Source organism: Ahaetulla prasina, chromosome 3 (assembly GCF_028640845.1).
Source record: "Ahaetulla prasina isolate Xishuangbanna chromosome 3, ASM2864084v1, whole genome shotgun sequence".
In the NCBI taxonomy this organism is placed as follows: domain Eukaryota; kingdom Metazoa; phylum Chordata; class Lepidosauria; order Squamata; family Colubridae; genus Ahaetulla; species Ahaetulla prasina.
The window spans coordinates 149,491,446-149,511,240 of NC_080541.1; positions in this window are offsets into that span (position 1 = coordinate 149,491,446).

Consider the following 19,795-nt stretch of genomic DNA (forward strand, 5'->3'; position numbering starts at 1 on the left):
TGATGGAGTAATGAGTTATGGCCAATGCTACTCACTGTCTTAGTGGGAGATTGATTACTTATCCTTTCATCAATGTGATCAAACTAAGAGACCCAAAGTGGGTGCATTGTCACAAATAATGTTCTATTTTTAAGATAGAAATGAAGTACAGTAACTACCTGAATAACACTCTTTTTAGAATAATATTATGCTGACCATTTCTCCCTCTCCTACTCTATTGGGAGCAGTGAGCATTGTTCTCCATATTTACCATGATTTTCATACTTTGGAAAGTCTAAATAATAGAATTAATATAGCCAGTTATCACTGGAAGCCTAAATCCTAGGCCAAATGCTTGACCCATGGTGGTGGTGGGAAACTCTAGTAGTGCACAGGTTCCGAGATGTAGTAAAATCCTCCAACTTTACAAAAATACAAGTCTGAGGGGGGGAAAAATCTTCTTGATATAATTATGTACAAAGGATAAAAGATAAAATGAGAGAACGTGCCTTAAAACTGTCAGGTATTTGACAAATGTTCTTTTGGGTAACTGGGAGTAACTAGTCAGCTGAGGAAAAACATGAAGCAAAATAGATGTGCAGGCACAGGGATGTAGAGATGGCCAGAAGTAGCTACTGAAGTGAGTCTGGGGCAAAAGTTGGAGTGAGGGGCACTGTTCATCGGTGGTTCTCCTCCTACCTCTCCGACCGGGCGCAGACGGTGTTGACGGGGGGACAGAGATCGACCCCAAGGCGCCTCTTATGTGGGGTGCCTCAGGGGTCGGTTCTCTCGCCTCTTCTGTTCAACATCTATATGAAGCCGCTGGGTGAGATCATCCGTGGTTTTGGGGTGAGTTGTCATCTATACGCTGATGATACCCAGCTCTATATTTCCACCCCTAACCACCCCAACGAGGCTGTTGAAATGATGTCCCAGTGCCTGGAGGCCGTACGGGTTTGGATGGGGAGGAACAGACTCAGACTTAATCCCACCAAGACCGAGTGGCTGTGGATGCCGGCGGCCCGGTACAGTCAACTAATTCCATCACTGACCATTGGGGGCGAACTATTGGCCCCCACGGAAAGGGCTCGTAATCTGGCCCTCCTGGATGCACGGCTGTCTTTTGAAGATCATATGATAGCCGTCACCAGGGGAGCTTTTCATCAGGTTCGCCTGATACGCCAGTTACGTTCCTTTCTGGATCGGGCTGCCTTATGCACGGTTGCTCATGCCCTGGTTACATCCCGCCTGGACTACTGTAATGCTCTCTACATGGGGCTCCCCTTGAAGGGTACCCGGAGACTCCAACTGGTCCAGAATGCGGCTGCGCGGGTGATAGACGGAGCACCTTTTCGCTCCCATGTGACACCCCTCCTGCGTAATCTGCACTGGCTCCCAGTGGTCTTCCGGGTTCACTTCAAGGTACTTGTTATCACCTTTAAACGCCCATGGCCTAGGACCGGATATTTACGGGACCGCCTACTGCCACCATTAGCCTCTCACCGACCAGTGCGCTCACAGAGAGGCCTCCGGATACCGTCAGCTAAACAATGTCGGCTGGCGACCTCTAGGGGAGGGCCTTCTGTGGGGGCCCCTACCCTCTGGAACGAGCTTCCTCTGGGGCTTCGTCAACTCCCCGATCTCAAGTCCTTCCGCCGCGAGCTGAAGACGCTGCTGTTTCGAAGAGCAGGACTAGCTTGAACGTAGTTTTAAACTTGGGATTTTAAAAAAAAGGGGTTTAAATGAGGTTTTAAATTTGTATTTAAAAGTTAGAGCATCAATTGAATTTAACTGTCTATTCTTTTAGCTTTTTATGTATTATATGTTTTTCTGTTGTTTTTGACTGTGAACCGCCCTGAGTCCTTCGAGAGATGGGCGGTATACAAATATAATAAATAAATAAATAAATAAATAAATAAAAGCATAGAAACGTTAAATAACTGAAGCTTGATATGCGTTCCTGCCCATTCCAAAGGATTTGACTAGGACTAGTATCTGGGTGTGAATATTAGTTTATCAAACATATCAAAACTGGCTACGATACCAATTATGACTGCTTAATTGTCATATCCATGTACTGCTACGTATATTGTATTGAGATGTTATTAGTCATTTTCTAGAGTACATGCTAATTTACACGCCATGTAGCATAGTGTCAGAAGCAACAGGGAGTGAATTGGCAACTTTGAATGGCGCTATTCCTATCAGAGTTATCAGGAAGGTACTAGAAAAGCTGTATGAGATGACAGAAGAGGAAGGAGGCCGCAACTAGCAACTTATCCAGATGTCATTGTTTCAAGCATTTATGTCAGCAGAGGACATTAATTATTGTCCTAGTTTCTTAATTTGCTGTCTTTTTGCATCTGTCATAGGTCTAAGTGCTAAGTCTTAATTCAGAAAAATGTTGTTTTTAAATAGATGATGCAGTGTAAAATGCAAGTTGGTTAAGCCAGGATGCAAAGTCAGGAGGTGACAATGAAAGGTGTATCAATTGGCAGGATGTAAAGGGCAGAAGAAATAATCTTGAGGAACAGGGGGAGGAGCTGCAGCCAAGACAATGGTAAAATAAATTTGAGTGTGAATCTGAATTATTACCTGAGAAAGTGTTGAGGCCAGAATCTCCCTAGTTTTTGTATAAATTGTACAATCTGAGGTTGAGCAGCCTAAAAGACCGTAATCTCCTTTTCAGGTTTTGGAATTCCCTCACATGGAAGAACAGGTTAGCACTATTATGCGTCCTTTGCCAGAAAGATTCAAAAAAATTTGGATCCTACCTGGCTTGGGATTTTGAGATGGGTTTCAATTGGTTATATACTGGTTTACTAGTGTCAGGCACCAAGAATCAGGAATACCTGCTGAATTCAAAACACTGGAGAGTTTATTATTGCCACCTATACACAAGAATCTGGTCAACTAATTAATTGGTGTCAGATAAGGGTCAATGGAAATTTACAGGGGACTGGACTGGGTCTCCTATGGGAGTGCAAAGATGACACATTTAACCTGCTCCTCTCCTACAACTAGTTGGTTATTCCTTTCTTTTCATGGCTTTTAAAACAAATGTGTAATCATAGAAAACTAGAAGACCTCCAAGGTCCCTCCCAATTCTATTATTCCATGTTCTATATTTTTAACTGTGTTTTTAATTTATTGATTTATGATTTCATTTTTATTTTTATATTGTTAACTCATTTTGAATGCCATATTTTGGGAGAGAGACAAGATATGGAATAAATTAATAAATAGTATTACTAAAACTGCAATGAACTTAGTGGAATTTAGTATACTTAGTTTAGAATGCTAAGATTTAGATTTATTAGATTTATTAGTTAGTTAATTTAATATCAGATACCAAGCTAGGATAAAACAACTGATACATTCAAATAAGCTGGATAGAAGACTGATAAAGGTATTAGATTCGTGAGTTGATATTTGAGTTTTATGAGTCCTACTTTTAATCCAAGGAAAAGAGAAGCAGAATGAGATTTTTTGTAACGCTCCAATTTTGTCCCATAGATTATGAGGCTTGATACATATTCTCATATCCACATATTCAGCATCTGATCACTGTGACCTTAGAATTGTCTCTCCTATATAGATGTTATCTAATATAGATGTCACAGCCAATGTGTGAGCTCAGTTCCTTAATGGATGCTAAAATTTTGTGCATTTACACACGTTTCTCAGGGGAAAAAAATGCCTTTGATTTCCACTGTAGCTAGCTTCATGAGTAGAAACACTTTGGGAATTTCTGTATTCCCAAATACAGAAATACGGCATGATATCTCTATAATAAGCGGTGATGGTTTAACCAAATATAGTAAGTAAACTATAACTACTATTTCTTGCTCTTCTTCTGACCCTCTTAAAATAAATGCATAATTTATCACAAGTCCTCTATTTAATCCCAAACTTCTAAAGTATGGTGCAGAGATACTTACTTATTATGCATATGCAATAGGTTGATTTTAAATATTTTAAACCATCTCTTTTACCTGTTCCCATAAATATGTAAAAGCTCTGTATATTCTGTGGGCTGTAATCATTTGACATTTTTCATAATTTGTATTAATTCAGACATGCAGCCCCTGAAACTGTCAAACCTATATTTTAATGCTTTTGTTTAAATACAAAAAGGTTTCATATAGGTAGGAATATGTGTGCCATTTCACTGTGTTTCATGGCAATCATAAACTAAATGACGTCGCGCCTGGATTACTGCAATGCTCTCTACATGGGGCTCCCCTTGAAGGGCATCCGGAGGCTGCAGTTAGTCCAGAATGCTGGTGATAGATGGAGCCCCCCGTGGCCCCCGTATAACACCCATCCTGCGCAGGCTGCACTGGCTACCTGTGGCTTTCCGGGTGCGCTTCAAGGTGCTGGCTTTCCGGGTGCGCTTCAAGGTGCTGGTAACCCGGCATTGGGCCGGGTTACCTACGGGACCGCCTACTGCTACCGAATATCTCTCACCGACCCGTGCGCTCTCACAGAGAGGGTCTCCTCAGGGTGCCGTCAGCGCGGCAATGTCGTCTGGCGACGCCCAGGAAGGGCCTTCTCTGTGGGGCCCCACCCTCTGGAATGAACTACCCCCGGTCTTCGTCAGCTTCGGACCTCGGACCTTCTGGGCTTAAAACACATTTATTTAATTGTGCAGGGCTGAGCTAAATTTTAAATTTTAAATTACTGGTTTTTAAATTGGCTTTTATTTTATATTTTTAATTTTAAATTAATAGGCGTTTAGAATAAGTTTTTTAACTGTTTTTATATTTCTTACATTGTATTTATGTGTTTTAAATGCCTGTACACCGCCCTGAGTCCTTCGGGAGATAGGGCGGTATATAAATTTGATAAATAAATAAAAATAAAATAAATAAAATAAATAAATGTGGTAGAATATTTAATTAATTAATGCTTACAAAAATAAACAAAACATTAAGGTTTAATACTTTTATCTCCATCTTCATCTGTAAAAAATTATAAAATGTTTTTATAAAAAATTATAAAAAATATAAAACTTACAAAGATGGGGTTTTGGTGTTATAATCCCAATGAAAAACAATGCAAAAATAAATGGGTTCAGGTGAAAGGAAGAAGAAAAACAAACTTAAAACGCTAGTACTTAGCTGAACAATAATGATGCCTACCAGTTGGAATAGAAACTATTCAAGATGAAGAGGAGTCCAAAATAGTTGGTCTTTCTGAGATGACGGAACAATTTCTTCTATTGCCTTCTACTCCTGGTCCTGTTTTTTGGTGACTTCCATCATTATCTCTACCCTAAACAAAATTCTAACCTGGAGACAAAAGCAATTTTTTAAAAAGTGTTTCATTTAATATTTCATTGCTCTTACTTACAAGAAACCCTTTGCTTTTTGAATCTTATGGAAATAATTCAGATGCCTTCTACTACTGGTCCGTACAGGAATAGTTTTGCAAGATAGTGACTGGTTGAAAATAAGTTTTATGGACTTATTTCTCAACAGTGGTGACCAGTGGTGGGATTCAATTTTTTTTACCATCGGTTCTGTGGGTGTGGCTTGGTGGGTGTGGCATGGTTTGGTGGGTGTGGCTGGGGAAGGATACTGTAAAATCTCCATTCCTTCCCCATTCCAGGGGAAGGTTACTGCAAAATCCCCATTTCCTCCTGATCAGCTGGGACTCGGGAGGCAGAGAATAGATGGGGGTGGGGCCAGTTCTCTGAGCTACTCAAAATTTCTGCTACCAGTTCTCCAGAACTGGTCAGAACCTGCTGAAATCCATCTCTGGTGGTGACCCTGCTTCTCTCCACTGCATAATAGAACGAGTTATATCAAGTGACCTGTGCTAAATGCTAAATAAATTGACTTCCATGGTCCTTTTTTTAATCAAAAGTTTTTACATAGCTAAAAGACAGATATAGAAATATTTTTAAAAAAGAAGAAGAAAATGTGCAGGAAAGAACAGTTAAAGAAAGAAAAAAGGAGGAATAGTTAAAGAAGTAACTTCTGCCTTTCTTAACAGCGGTTGCAAACAAACTCATTATCCCTCTCCCTGATTAATATTAAATAATCATTTCAGCCTCCCAAAATTTTAATTGTGTTAATCGTCAATTGTCAAATCCAGAAATTACCGGTTCACATTTTTCCATTTTCAGCAAAAATAGTCCCTGTTCATAACCTAACACAGAAAAGTGTACAATTTTTAGATTCAACATCCTTAATATGCACATTGTTAGTGTGATTGTTCTACTTCTTAATGAATTTGGGATATTGACTATTCAAACATATTACTCCCTAATTTAGAGGTGTGTCTGCAGTTGTCTTAATTCATTCTCAAATTTGGGTGTTTGCAATCTAGATATAATCATTTTATATATGTAATCTTTATACACAAAGTATGTAGCTAATACTGTTTGATCACAAAAAGCTGAGGAGAGTTGTGTCCAATTAGTACTTATATAAAGGAGATCACCCACGTATACAGGAAGAAAGGGAAAAAAATGTTTTGGAATGGTGTTTCTCAAATTTGGCATAGCTGACTGCAGAATGCTGGGAATTGAAGTCCACACATCTTCAAGTTGTCAAATTTGAGAAAATGTGGAAGAAGCAAAAACCAATTCACATCAATATTTTTCCAATAGAGCTTCATAACATCCCCTTAAAATCACCAGGTATTGTACTAGAGCAGGGGTGTCAAAGTCAATTTTGTTGAGGGCTGCATCATGGTTGTGTTTGACCTCGGAGGGCTGGAGTGGGTGTGGCCAGGGTGGGTGTGGCCACCTTGATGTCATTTGCGTTGGGGGTGCCTGTGGTGGCCCGAGCGTTCTGCCAGCGAAAATGGGCTCCCAAGCTCCATTTTTGGCTGTGATTGCCTCCTACAACCCTCTGCCATCAAAAACAAAGCTCAGGAGGGCTACGCACGGCCCTTGTGAGCTCCTTTTTCAGCTCTGACGGCCTCCTGCAATACTCTGCCAGTGAAAACAGCCCTCCCGAGCTCTGTTTTTGCCTGCAGAGGCACCGCGGACCAGTCCTTTGCTGTTTCCAGGGTGGCCCCGCGGGCCAGATCTAAGCATCCCGTGGGTTGGATCTGGACTGCGGGCCTTGAGTTTGACACCCCTGTACTAAAGCTAACTTTGATTCCTCCTCCCCCCCCCCGGCCCCATTTTTAGTGACTTCCATCATTGCTAGAACAAAAATCTAACTGTCAGGCCTGGAAACCATATTAGACTTTAGGTTTCCAGACGCTGCCACATTTTTTCCCCTGAGGGGAAGAAGGGGGGCTGAGGGGTATGGTAACATTCTTTAGACGGTCAAGGTCGGATGGGGTTCACATCTGCAGGAAGAGTGGCAAGAAGATATTCGAATGGACTGAGAGAACGTGGGACCATGTGACCATCAAAGGGGTCAGGGGGGTGGGACTCTTGGGGTTTGTATAACTGGGGAAAAGAATCCGGAACTTCAGTTTTGGAATTGCACTCATCGTGTGCCAGTCTCCTCATGCTAGTAAAGAACTCTGGAAAAGAAATGTCTCTGAGTTTCTTTTACGCAGAAGAGGTATTTCTGGAACCTTGACATTATTCCAAAACTCGTAACTTTCTTTTGCTAACGGTACCCTCTCCTCCTCTCAGAGGGGGCCCGTTAGAGGGGTGCTGGGCCCCAGTCTCCGCAACCTCCACAGCGGTGCAAAGACCCAGTAAAGATGGAAGAGCAGCAAGTTGAGAGCGTAGAGGGAGCGGCGAAACATGATTCTGACGATTTAGTTGAAGTCACCTATTTCCCATCTGACGAGAGGACCCGAAGCCCCGAAATGGTAGAGCCTGCTTGTCAGCTTGGAGCACGGCCCAAGGACTCTGATTCATGGGTAAGCTGCCAGTCGGGAGAAAACATTTCCCCGGGACGGAATGGAGAGCCCCCTCCCTCTTCTCAACCTCACTGGAGGACAATAAAACCTGGAGGATCGGGAGAGTCACTGGATTGGGACCTGAGAAACCCCCTGAAATCCCAGTCCCTATTAGACCTCCCTGAAACTTTTGAGCGCCTGGAAGTGAGACCTCGAGAGCCTTTAGCTCAGCCTAGATTCACCTTCCCTCCCACCAGGGAGAGAGAAATTGCTGAAGTTCGAAGCCGTTCCGATGAACGCAGGAGGACCCCCCCCTCCCTCTTTCAGACGGCAGGGAGTTCAGGCAGCACCAGGGGCTTGAGGGGAATCACAACTCCCCCCTCCAATTGATCTTTCCCGCCAACAAAGGCCTACGCTGCCTCCAGCAGCTTGTATTCCTCCTGGCTGGGCGTTTTATCCTGGACAAGGGTGGATCCAATGCCAATGGCAACCAGCTAGTTCAGCCCCTTTCTTTCCTGTGGGCCCCACGCCGATGGTTTTTTCATCAACTGAAGCATTTCAAGGACTTCCTTCTCAGCAGCCAGGGGGAATTCCACCCCCCTTTACAGCTCAACAACCAGCCACAACAGCAGCAGCCCCGCCCCCGCAAATCCCTCTGCAGCCGCAAGCAGGCCAGCTAAACCCCCCTGCAGCCCCTCCACCAACCCCTCCCCCTTTCAAACCAACCTTTGATGGAAATCCACACCACCTGGCTTACTTCCTCAGCAGAATTGAGGCTTACGCTGAACAATATAGACATCAATACCCATCAGAAAGAAGCCTAATCAACGCCATCTCAGATGGAATGAATGTGGGGCTAGCCTCAGAGTGGATAGCTCAGCTATACAATGAACATGCACCAGAACTAAACAATGTTCACGGATTTATAGCACTGCTTCGCAACCGGTTTCAAGATGATGACCTAATTGCAGAATGTGAAACCACCTTAAAAACAATGAAACAAGGTAACAAACCGCTAAAACAATTTGTATGGGATTTCAGAAGAGTTGCTGGCAATCTTAGACATTGGCCAGAACCCATTATTCTTCATTACTTCAAAGACGCCATTGATCAAAACATCAAAAACTGGGCCATTACCTGCCAAACCCAAACCTAACCAACCCCTACCTTGGACAATGGACTGCCAACGTTCCTTTGAACACCTGAAACGCCTCTTCTCAATGGAACCGATTCTTCAACACCCGGATCCAAATAAACCTTTTGTGGTCCAAGCTGATGCAAGTGATGTAGCAGTAGCCGCTGTCTTATTACAACGGAATACCGAGAACAACCTTATGCCCTGCGCGTACGTATCTAAAAAACTGACCGACACTGAACGCAGATGGGCAGTTTGGGAAAAAGAAGCCTTTGCAGTACGTTGGGCACTCCTCTCCTGGAGACACTTCCTTGAAGGGGCAAAGGAACCGTTCGAGGTGTGGACGGACCACAAAAACCTCGAATACTTAAAAAAAACCCGAAAGCTTTCTCCCAAACAAGTTCGATGGGCTCAGTTTTTCAAGCGCTTCCATTTCACCCTCAAATACATCCCAGGCGACCAAAACCTACTGGCTGACACCCTATCTAGGAAACCACAATTTGACAGCAAACGCGAAGAGGTGATACATGCGATGATCCCCGATAGTGAACCGGCTAGCCAAGCACTTACTCGACCGCGATCACGCCGCAGTACTAACATCCCACCAAATAAACTGCTAGTGGACTTAAAATCAGCACTCACTGACGATGCTTGGTTTAAAGAAAACTTGCCAAACCTCACCTTGAGGGATGGGGTACCCTGGAAGGGCACCAAAATTTATGTACCCGTCGCTATGCGGTTGCCAATACTACAGAGAAGCCACAACTCTCGCCTAGGAGGTCACTTTGGATTTTTAAAAACTCTCCACCTGGCTAGAAGACAATTCTGGTGGCCGAAAATGAAATCAGATGTCGAAGACTATGTCAGGAGCTGTGCTACCTGCGCCACCATGAAGTCCAGACCAGGGAAACCCCCTGGACTCCTACAACCCGTAGCCGAACCCACCAGACCCTGGGAAGAGATTGCCATGGATTTTATTGTTGAACTCCCACCTAGTGGAGGAAATACAGTGATATGGACCGTGGTGGACTTGTTCTCTAAACAGGCCCACTTCACTGCGTGCAGCGGATTGCCATCGGCTAGAAAATTAGCAAAGCTCTTCCTCAAACACATCTACAGACTGCATGGAGTCCCTAAAAGGATAATATCTGACAGGGGTGTTCAATTCACAGCCAAGTTCTGGAGAGAGTTCCTATGGTCCATTGGGTCGTCTCAAAGACTTAGTTCTGGATTCCATCCGGAGACTAATGGAGCGGCTGAAAAATTAAATTTGATGGTGGAACAATACATACGGTGTTACGTAAATTACCAACAAGAAAACTGGTCCGACTTGTTACCATTTGCAGAGGTTGCATATAATAATGCCGTACACAGCAGCACGGGGTTAACCCCTTTTCAAGTAACCAGCGGCATGGACTTCGTTCCAATGCCTGAACTCCCCGTGCAACCCCCCACTTCGGTTTCCCTAACGGACTGGATGAATTTGTTGAAGAAAGGTTGGGAAAACACAAAAAAGGCCTTAGCTGTGACAGCTCGAAATTACAAAGCCCAAGCTGACAAACACCGTTCCCTTCAACCCCCTTTTCGCATTGGAGATAAAGTCTTTTTGTCTACTAAGTATCTAAGATTAAGGATACCCAGCAGAAAATTCGGTCCAAAATTTTTGGGTCCTTTCCCCATTGTAAAAATTATTAATCCCGTTACCGTCCAACTCAAGCTCCCTCGAATGTTGGGGAAAATACACCCGGTATTCCATACCAGCTTATTAAAACCTGCTAGACAGTCTGGTCTGAGACCTCAACCTGCCGCTCCCCCACCACCCTTGATAATCCAAGGTGAAACCCACTATGAAATCAAGAAAATCCTTGACTCTAGACTATATAGAGGTCAATTACAATATTTAGTCCACTGGAAGGGATATCCATTATCTGAATCTACTTGGGTCAAAAGTTGGAAAGTAAATGCGGACAATTTGATTAAACAATTTCACGACACTTTCCCTGACAAACCTAAGAAACCTCTTGGAGAGGGGGGGGGTAGAAGGGAAGTGTGGACCACTGACACTCTTCTTTATCGACTCTTTGTTTTCTTTCCTAGGATATAGCTTCTTTTCCAAGAGGGGACGCCTGTCAGGCCTGGAAACCATATTAGACTTTAGGTTTCCAGACGCTGCCACATTTTTTCCCCTGAGGGGAAGAAGGGGGGCTGAGGGGTATGGTAACATTCTTTAGACGGTCAAGGTTGGATGGGGTTCACATCTGCAGGAAGAGTGGCAAGAAGATATTCGAATGGACTGGGAGAACGTGGGACCATGTGACCATCAAAGGGGTCAGGGGGGTGGGACTCTTGGGGTTTGTATAACTGGGGAAAAGAATCCGGAACTTCAGTTTTGGAATTGCACTCATCGTGTGCCAGTCTCCTCATGCTAGTAAAGAACTCTGGAAAAGAAATGTCTCTGAGTTTCTTTTACGCAGAAGAGGTATTTCTGGAACCTTGACACTAACCCGGAGAGAAAAGCAATTTTTTAAAAAGTGTTTCATTTAATAAATTATCTTGTTCTCACTTACAAGAAGCCCCACGCTTTTTGAATTTTATTGAAATAGTTCATATTCAGCTTTCTTTTGGGCTGCCCTCTTGTGGTACTTCCCTGAGTCCCCACTTGCTAATGTGTGAGCCAAATGTTCTCTTTTGCTTTCCCCTTCTCTGCCGATCAATGATACAAAAGTACATTATGTATCTATCACAGTGCTGACAACCACTAGGTCTGCATGTTAAAAATGTATATAATTTGAATGAAGCCATTTTATGAGAGGTTTTTAAAAGTGCAAAGCTATTACTGTGCTTCTTCTATTGAAGCTTTTAAAATTACACATAAGCGAAGCATTTTCGCTTTTGATTTGGAAACAAAAAACTTCTGAGATTGCTTGAAATGAGTTTCTTCTCCCATGGGATTTGTCTTTATTAGCAGCTTAAGTGTATATTTAGTCTTGTCATATGTAAAATCTTTTTAAAAAAAATAAATTAGTACGGGATAAAAATTTCTCCTTTTTTGTTTTTACAAGTAGCTCTTTCATGATACAAATACGAACAATGGTCCTTTGGCTGGTTGATATAGATTTGCTGACACTTTTTTTTCGTGAAAAAAAGAAAGAGAAGAAAACAATGCATATCTATTAGGCATTCAGAGCTATTTTATAAGAAACATGTAACTGACATGTAACTGACATGTGAAGCAATATTAAAAATGATTAAAAGGTGAAATACATTCCGATATATATATATATATATATATCTCGTACTGCAGAAGATAAAAACATCTTATGAAATGCAATATAACAGAGGGTGCATCTGCTTTGTTGTTATTGTTCTTCAGATAGATAATTTGTACTAGTTTTATCTTTTAAAAGAAATCAATGGAAAGGTTCTTCATTTTATTACTTATTAATTTTCAAATCCATTCATGAAAAATCAATGTTGACTGCTCAACTGTTATATTCATACACTCAAAGATGCATATTTGTGCACTTTTGGATGTTAGGACAATTGTGTAAGAGTTTCCCTCAGTTCCTAGAAATTATCCCATTAAAGGCTGCTAAGCAGATTGTTAAAAGGTGGCCATGATTCATACAACACATGCAGATAATCTTTTTACCCCGTGCTGTTCTTCACTAAAAAGAAAAGCTGAGCATCCTAAATGACAAACCGGTAGCAAAACCAGCTTTCTTAATTCTCAGTCTTAAAAGATGCTTTCCTGTATTCTTCTTATCCAAGGATGGGTACTTCACAAGGATAGCAATAGCACTTAGACATATATACTGTCATGTCCCACTCCTCCTCTGATGGCCGGGTCGGGGAAGTCCGTATCAAGCGTGCCTCTGCAGCTCTGCCAAAGTCCTATCCAAGGTGTGACTTCAGCAATCCAAAATAGACTTTGCCTGACTCAGAGAATGCCAGAAAGCAGATCCTTTATATAGGCCATGGGGTGTGGCTCCATGACTCAGCACTTATCCAGGCCTGCCCCTCCCTTCCTTTTGCTGACGTCGCCTCTCCATTCTCCAGAAGCGAGGATCTCTCCAGCCTCCAGCTGTTGGTAATTCCAGCTCATGACTGGCTTCATATTCCTCAGGCTCACATGCTGTGGGGGAGGGGTTTAGTTGCTCCGTTTGACTGGGCATGGTGCCAGGACTGGGGGCTGGAGGCATGTCAGGCCATTCGTCTTGCTCAGCCTGTCCGGGCATGGTGCCAGGGCTGGGGGCTGGAGGCATGCCAGGACATTCTTCAGCACTATCAGCATCCGGCAGGAGATAAGAGGGGCCCGGCTGCGGCGGGGGGGGCAAGCGAGGCACAACATATGCTCCTTCACAGTGCTTTTACAGCCCTCTCTAAGTGGTTTACAGGGTCAGCATATTGCCCCCCAACAATCTAGGTCCTCATTTTATCCACCTCAGAAAGATAGAAGGCTGAGTCAACCTTGAGCCTGGTAAGATTTGAACTGCCAAGTTGCAGGCAGCCGGTGGTCAGCAGAAGTAGCCTGCAGTACTGCACTCTAACCACTGCGCCACTGTGGATGGACACACGATTGATTCGGTAATTAAGATTTAGAATGCAAAAAATGGGGACCAACACGTATGTGATTATTTCTTCATAAAGCATTGTTGCCTCAATTAAAATCCAATTTAAATAATTGAATATTTTTTCTGAGTCCATCTAAAAATGGACCTTGATAGATATATAATTTGGATGTCACTGCTGGTCTTTCTCTCTTCCATTCTTCTGATTTAGATTTTGTTCTTAGCACTTCTAACCATAGTGTAATCCTTCACTAAGTGAAACATGTGTCCATCCCTGTGTTAGTACACATCCTTGGATACGAAGAATACAGGGAAAGCATCTTAGACTGTGAGTTACCCAAGCTGGTTTTGCTACTGGTTTGTAGTTCACTTGGTCTATGACCAGTGGTGGGATTCAAGTAATTTAACAACCGGTTCTCTGCCCTAATGATTTCTTCCAACAACCAGTTTGCCAAACTGCTCAGAAAGTTAACAACCGGTTCTCCCGAAGTGGTGCGAACTGGCTGAATCCAACCACTGTCTATGACTATGAATTACAGAATAATTTTCTGAGGAGAGCACAACGATTCTTGAAATTGTCTTGGATTATGTACAGCAGGAGTCCCCAACCCTGGTCCATGGTCTGGTACTGGTCTACAGCCTGCTGGGAACCAGGCTCAAGCGCAAACAGCGGGCAAGCGCATGTTTACACAAAGTTCCATTTGTGCAACCAGTGGGCGCATGCGCGAAACTATCCCCCCCTCCCCCCCCCACTGCCACCTGCTTCTCCGCAGAGTCAGAAAGGTTGGGGACCACAGTTTGCTCCCTTGGAATATTGCAAATGTTTTTGAAATTACTTATTTGTTAAATCTCAAAGCAATTAAATGTTTCAATTTATTAGATATCAAAGCAAATAAAGAGTTGCTAATGCGACAGTGGGCAAAGAACCTCGAGCATGCTCCTACATGAAAGGACTAGAGGCAGAAAGCAATTTAGTAATTATCTCAGATAACCTAAGCAAAAAGTATATTTCCTTCAATCAAAAATTCTACTGAAATTGGGGAGGAATCAGTTTCAGTGTATTATTTATTTTTGACTATTGTTAAGCTAGTAAACTTGACAAACACATTGACATTTTGGTCACAGTTTTCATGCATTTGTTTAAAATGGGGCCAAAAATAAAACGAACAAAAACATTATGGATGGGAAAACGTTCCTAAATGTTCACATAAGACAGGAGGGAGGATATTTACTTTATTAAATGTATTAAATGGTGAAGGAGAAATGCTCCATCACAAAAAAGGAAAGTGAAAACACAAATTTTGGATGAGTAAATTTCTGGTCTGGATGACCAATCCAGATTGGATCCTGCAACATTATCCTGGGACATGTATATTCACTTTCATTCATGAAAACACACACACACACAGAGCAATCCTTCAGTTGACCTAATAATTTATCACACATATATATGTTAATTTATAATAAATGCACATTTAGAAAGAAGGTATCTAATTTAAATGGAAATACAATACAACTAATCATCCTGGAATGGTATGTTTCCTCAGTCTTATAACTGCTTACTATAAGAATAGAAAATGGGATTGCAAGGTAAGGAAGATCTTTTCTTGCAAAATGTGATCTGGAATGAAAACAAAGAATGGAATAGGAAAAAATGCAATTTATATCTCAGCTAATATTCAGCTAACTGAAAGATATCATTGTAGGAGTTATAACCTCCCAATGTCTCTGGGACTTTTCATAGTTTGAAAATAATATGATGGATGTATGAACATCCGTCTACTCGGGATAAATATGGACACAAGGTTTAAGGAAAACCAAATCAACACCCATTGATTTTTGTGTTTAAGCCAATCTTGTCGTCCCTTAATACTTGGGTGTGCTTTGATGAAATATCATCACTATAAAAGGTATTAATATTCATAGGAAGTCTGAAATAATTCATGACATTCTTGAGTAACGTTGGCTGATGTATGATGGTAAACAGTATCATTTACACTGAATCCTAAAAAATATATAATAATAATTCACCAAGACAAGTTCTCATACACCGACTAAAGCTCATATTTGTTGTTATGATTTCTTGGCTTACATGTTGAGTAGATTTTCAATTAAGTGGACAGAATTCAGAGTAATTATTCATTTTATTATAGTCAGTTTAGATATGGTAAAGATTAGGAGAGTAAAACAAATCATTTTCACGACAGAGGCTAGCGATACATTATTGTGGCTTTCACTATTTTGCCTCCTGCATAAAAATGATGTATGATACCTATTTCTATTTTGTATTTTTTTAATTCCATGACTGACTCTTTGGGCTGGTTTTTTTTTGTTATTGTTTTTAATTTGCTCTTTAAAAAATTGGTTATAGGAGAAGACGGTTTGGTGTCTTAATATATCCATTAGTGTGGACTTATATGCATCCAGAAGGAAGTGGAAGGGTGAAGAACAAATACTGCCTGTAGAGAAAATAACTTTTTGCTGTTTAAATGTGGAATTGATATTTTATCTGGAAATCCTCATCTTTTACACCTGAGTGCAGTCAATCTAGATCTCTCATTGAGATCTCTCATAGCAATGTTTCTCAACTTTGGGCAACTTGAACATGCGTGAACTTCAACTCCCAGAACTCCCCATATCGTCAAGGCTGGCTTGGGGAGTTCTGGGAGTTGCAGTCCACAGATCTTAAAGTTGACAAGATTGAGAAACAATGAACTTCCATCCTTCTAAAAAGAATATTACATATTGGTACAGTCTATTTTATGTATCATGCATAAATCTTGTTGTTAGGATGTAAAAAAGCAGTTTGCCTGGGAAGATTAGAAATAAATGTATTGGTACGCAAAAATAATCTCGATGGCTTTGTTCAGTAGTACCGACCAAAAACAAAAAAAACAAAAAAACCATCCACAACCATATTTTCTGTTTTCACAAATTCAGAACTGAATGAAAACTACTTTTCACAAAATGAAAAATATATAGAAATATAAGCCTAATAGCAGTAGCTACGAGGTTTTCGATTGTATTTCCAGGCCCATTTGTCTTCCAACATATTGGGGCAATTATTTTCCTGAGATTTCAAAATAAGCTAGCAATGAAATGATACCACATATGGGAACCAATCCTTTGCAGCTGGCAACTTGAGCATACCAATAGGGTCTATTGAAAACTATTGGCTTTGTTATATCCAGGCTGCAGGTAAGTAACCTACAATCCATGAAGCTGAAGATCCAGAGCCAAAATACCTCTGCTGCTGTTGGCAAGATGAAGAACAGACTCAAAAATATATAATCCATTATGTGATGCACAGTTAGAGCTACAAGGGGGAAAAAGACAGGGCTAGGCTATGTCTTTATGGATATTGTTATAAGATCACAAAGAGCAGTCAGGACTCAAGAGCTGAGATTTAGCAATTTATACATTACTTCCTTATTAGTAACAAAGTGAACATTTAAATAGCACAGTGCCAATTGCATTTGGACTTTAAAGCATCACAGCCTTTTACTACTTTCAAAATGTTTATGACAAACCACTAATGAACTACAGGTACCCCTCAGCTTATGATCATAATTGAGATCAAAATTTCTATTACTAAGCAAGACAGATATTAAGTGAGTTTTGTCCCATTTTACAACCTTTCTTGCCATGGCTGTTAAGTGAATCACTGCAGCTGTTAAGTTAGTAATAAGACTGTTAAGTAATCTGACATCCCCATTGACTTTGCTTGTCAGAAAGTCGCAAAGGTGATCACATGACCCTGGGATACTGCAACCATCATAAATACGTGCCAATTGCTGAGCATTTGAATTTTGATTATGTGACCATGGAGAGGCTACAACGGTTGTAAGTTTGAAAAACGGTCGTAAATCACTTTTTCAGTGCTGCTGTTTTAACTTCGAATGGGACTAAAAGAATGGTTGTAAGAACTGCCTGTACGCCACACAAAAACATGAAAATTTTAAAAGTTGGGGTAAATAGACAGGTTCATTTCAATGCTGATACCCAACCTGGATTCTAGTTTGAGGGCATACCATAATTGAGATATTGTAGTTAAGAACACCCCCGTCCCACTGGCAATGCTGCTGTTGAACTAACTAGCTGTAGCACCAGTATGAATGAATGAATATGAATATTTTAATTTGTATACCGCCCTTCTCCCGAAGGACTCAGGGCGGTGAACAGGCAGATAAAATACAGATACACACAATAGTTAAAAACATCCCTTAAAAAACTAATTTAAATTTGCCCAAATGTTAAAATAACACACTCCCCCATAAAATTACAAAACTTTAAAAACCCATCAAATCCAATTAAAATTCAAAGATAAAAATCAAGCTAGTCCAGCCATGCGAAATAAATAAGTTTTAAGTTCGCGGCGAAAGGTATGAAGATCTCCAGAAAACTTAAGTATTACAATAGAACAGAATATTTATAGCTCATGATTGAACTATGGAGTCCTTGCTGCTCTTTGTGCTTGGTTGTTTGCTTGCAGATGTTTCATTACCCAACTAGGTTACAAGGTCAATGCTATTTGCTCCCTGTTTATATACGGTAGCTTACCCTCCCAGTTTTGGTGGGAGTATGGTTTTCTCCTTGGTATCTCCATGATCAGGGTATTGTTTTCTGCTTGACAGTTTGTTTGGTATTCATCCTTGCTTATCTGGAAAGGATGTGTTTCGATCTTTTTACTTCCATCTTAGCTTTGCATTGTCTCCTTTGAATGGTGTGTAAATATGGTTTATTTTTATGTGCTGCTGATGGCTGATTTGTCTGATTGCCAAACTTCTAGGAATTCCTTAGCACTGTTAGATTTAGCTGGAGGCTCACAGTTTCTCAATTAAAACTATGGTTGGATTCAGTCAATTCAGCCATCAATAACTATGGTAGGAAAAGAAGTGTAAATTTTCTTTAGTTCATGGGTTGATGAGTCACCTCAGGCCAGTCCAAGCCAGCCCCATGGGCCATATTTAAGCACCCTGCAGGTCAGATCCAGCCCGTGGGCCTTGTTCTGTCCCCCCCACACCTCAGTCCGGGAGGCACGCGATGACTTAATTAGCCAGCAATTCAGTCCACGGCAGCTATCAGCTCTAGCAGCAAACTAACGAGCGTCTGCCAAGTTTCTCTGTTATCTTTTCTTGATGCCGGTGAGTCAACCAGTAAACCAGGAACAAACAGTACTTCAGCTTAAGTTCTCTCTAAGCAGTTGATTTGTTCAGAGTAGTATAGCAGCCCCTGCTGCTTTTATACCCTGTTGGGCATGGCTCTGTGACTCAGCACTTCCTAGACCTGCCCCACCCCTGCTTCTGTTGTTCCTGCCTCTCCTGTCTACGAAACCTAGGGTCCAACCAGGACTGATTGTCCTCAGCTGGGTCTGGGAGTATTGCCTGGGCGGGGGGAGATACAGGAGACAGAGGCCTCGTTATTTCTTCCACCTGGCCTGCCTCTGGCTCCTGGAGCTGAGCCAGGGAAGCCGGCCCTGCAGAAGGGAGCCCTGATGGCACTTCCCCCTCACTCTCTGAGTCAGGCTCTGGGGGCCAGGCCCGGGGGTGGTGGTTCTGGAGCTACAACGGGCCTTGAGTTTGACAGCCCTGATCTAGAACTTCAAAAAAAGCTCATAACTGAGATTCGTCTTCCTTGATATCATAATATTTATTCATTCATTGGGTGCTTCTATGGTTTTTTATGCTGTAGGGGTGGGAATGAAATATGTCACTAATGAATTCTTCCAACCTTCTATATGGATTTTTGACCCCTTCTCCCATAAATTATGAGCCCTCAGCAGAAACAAGATTTCTCATCTCAGTTTGAGAAGGTGCAGAGTCATGCAAAAAAGACAGAAACTGGAGAGACCAGGACTAACTATAGTTCAAAACAAATGTCACATAGGCATTCCAGCATCCAGTTAGCTGGGAAGGAATTGATCTAAGGTACTAAACATTTTTTGCAATCTTTATGAATATTCAGCACCATATATCCTTCTAAAACAATCCATGCTGCACCTCATTATTCCCTGCAGTGAATTAAGAGTGAAAATGAGCAAATTAGATGACTCCCCTTTTTAAAAGATGGACCCAAAGACACTGCTTATATAAATGAATGGTACTATTAATGACATGAATGAATTATAGCTCACTGATGTATACTATCTAGCATGTGAACCTTGGAGCAATTCTAATGAATGGCTGTCAAGGGTTACATTCCTGCTGTAACACTGCTAAACAAGTTAAAGATGCCACAGTCTGCTTCACTCATGTCTTCAGCGAGATAAAGTCAGACAACCAAATGTAATATA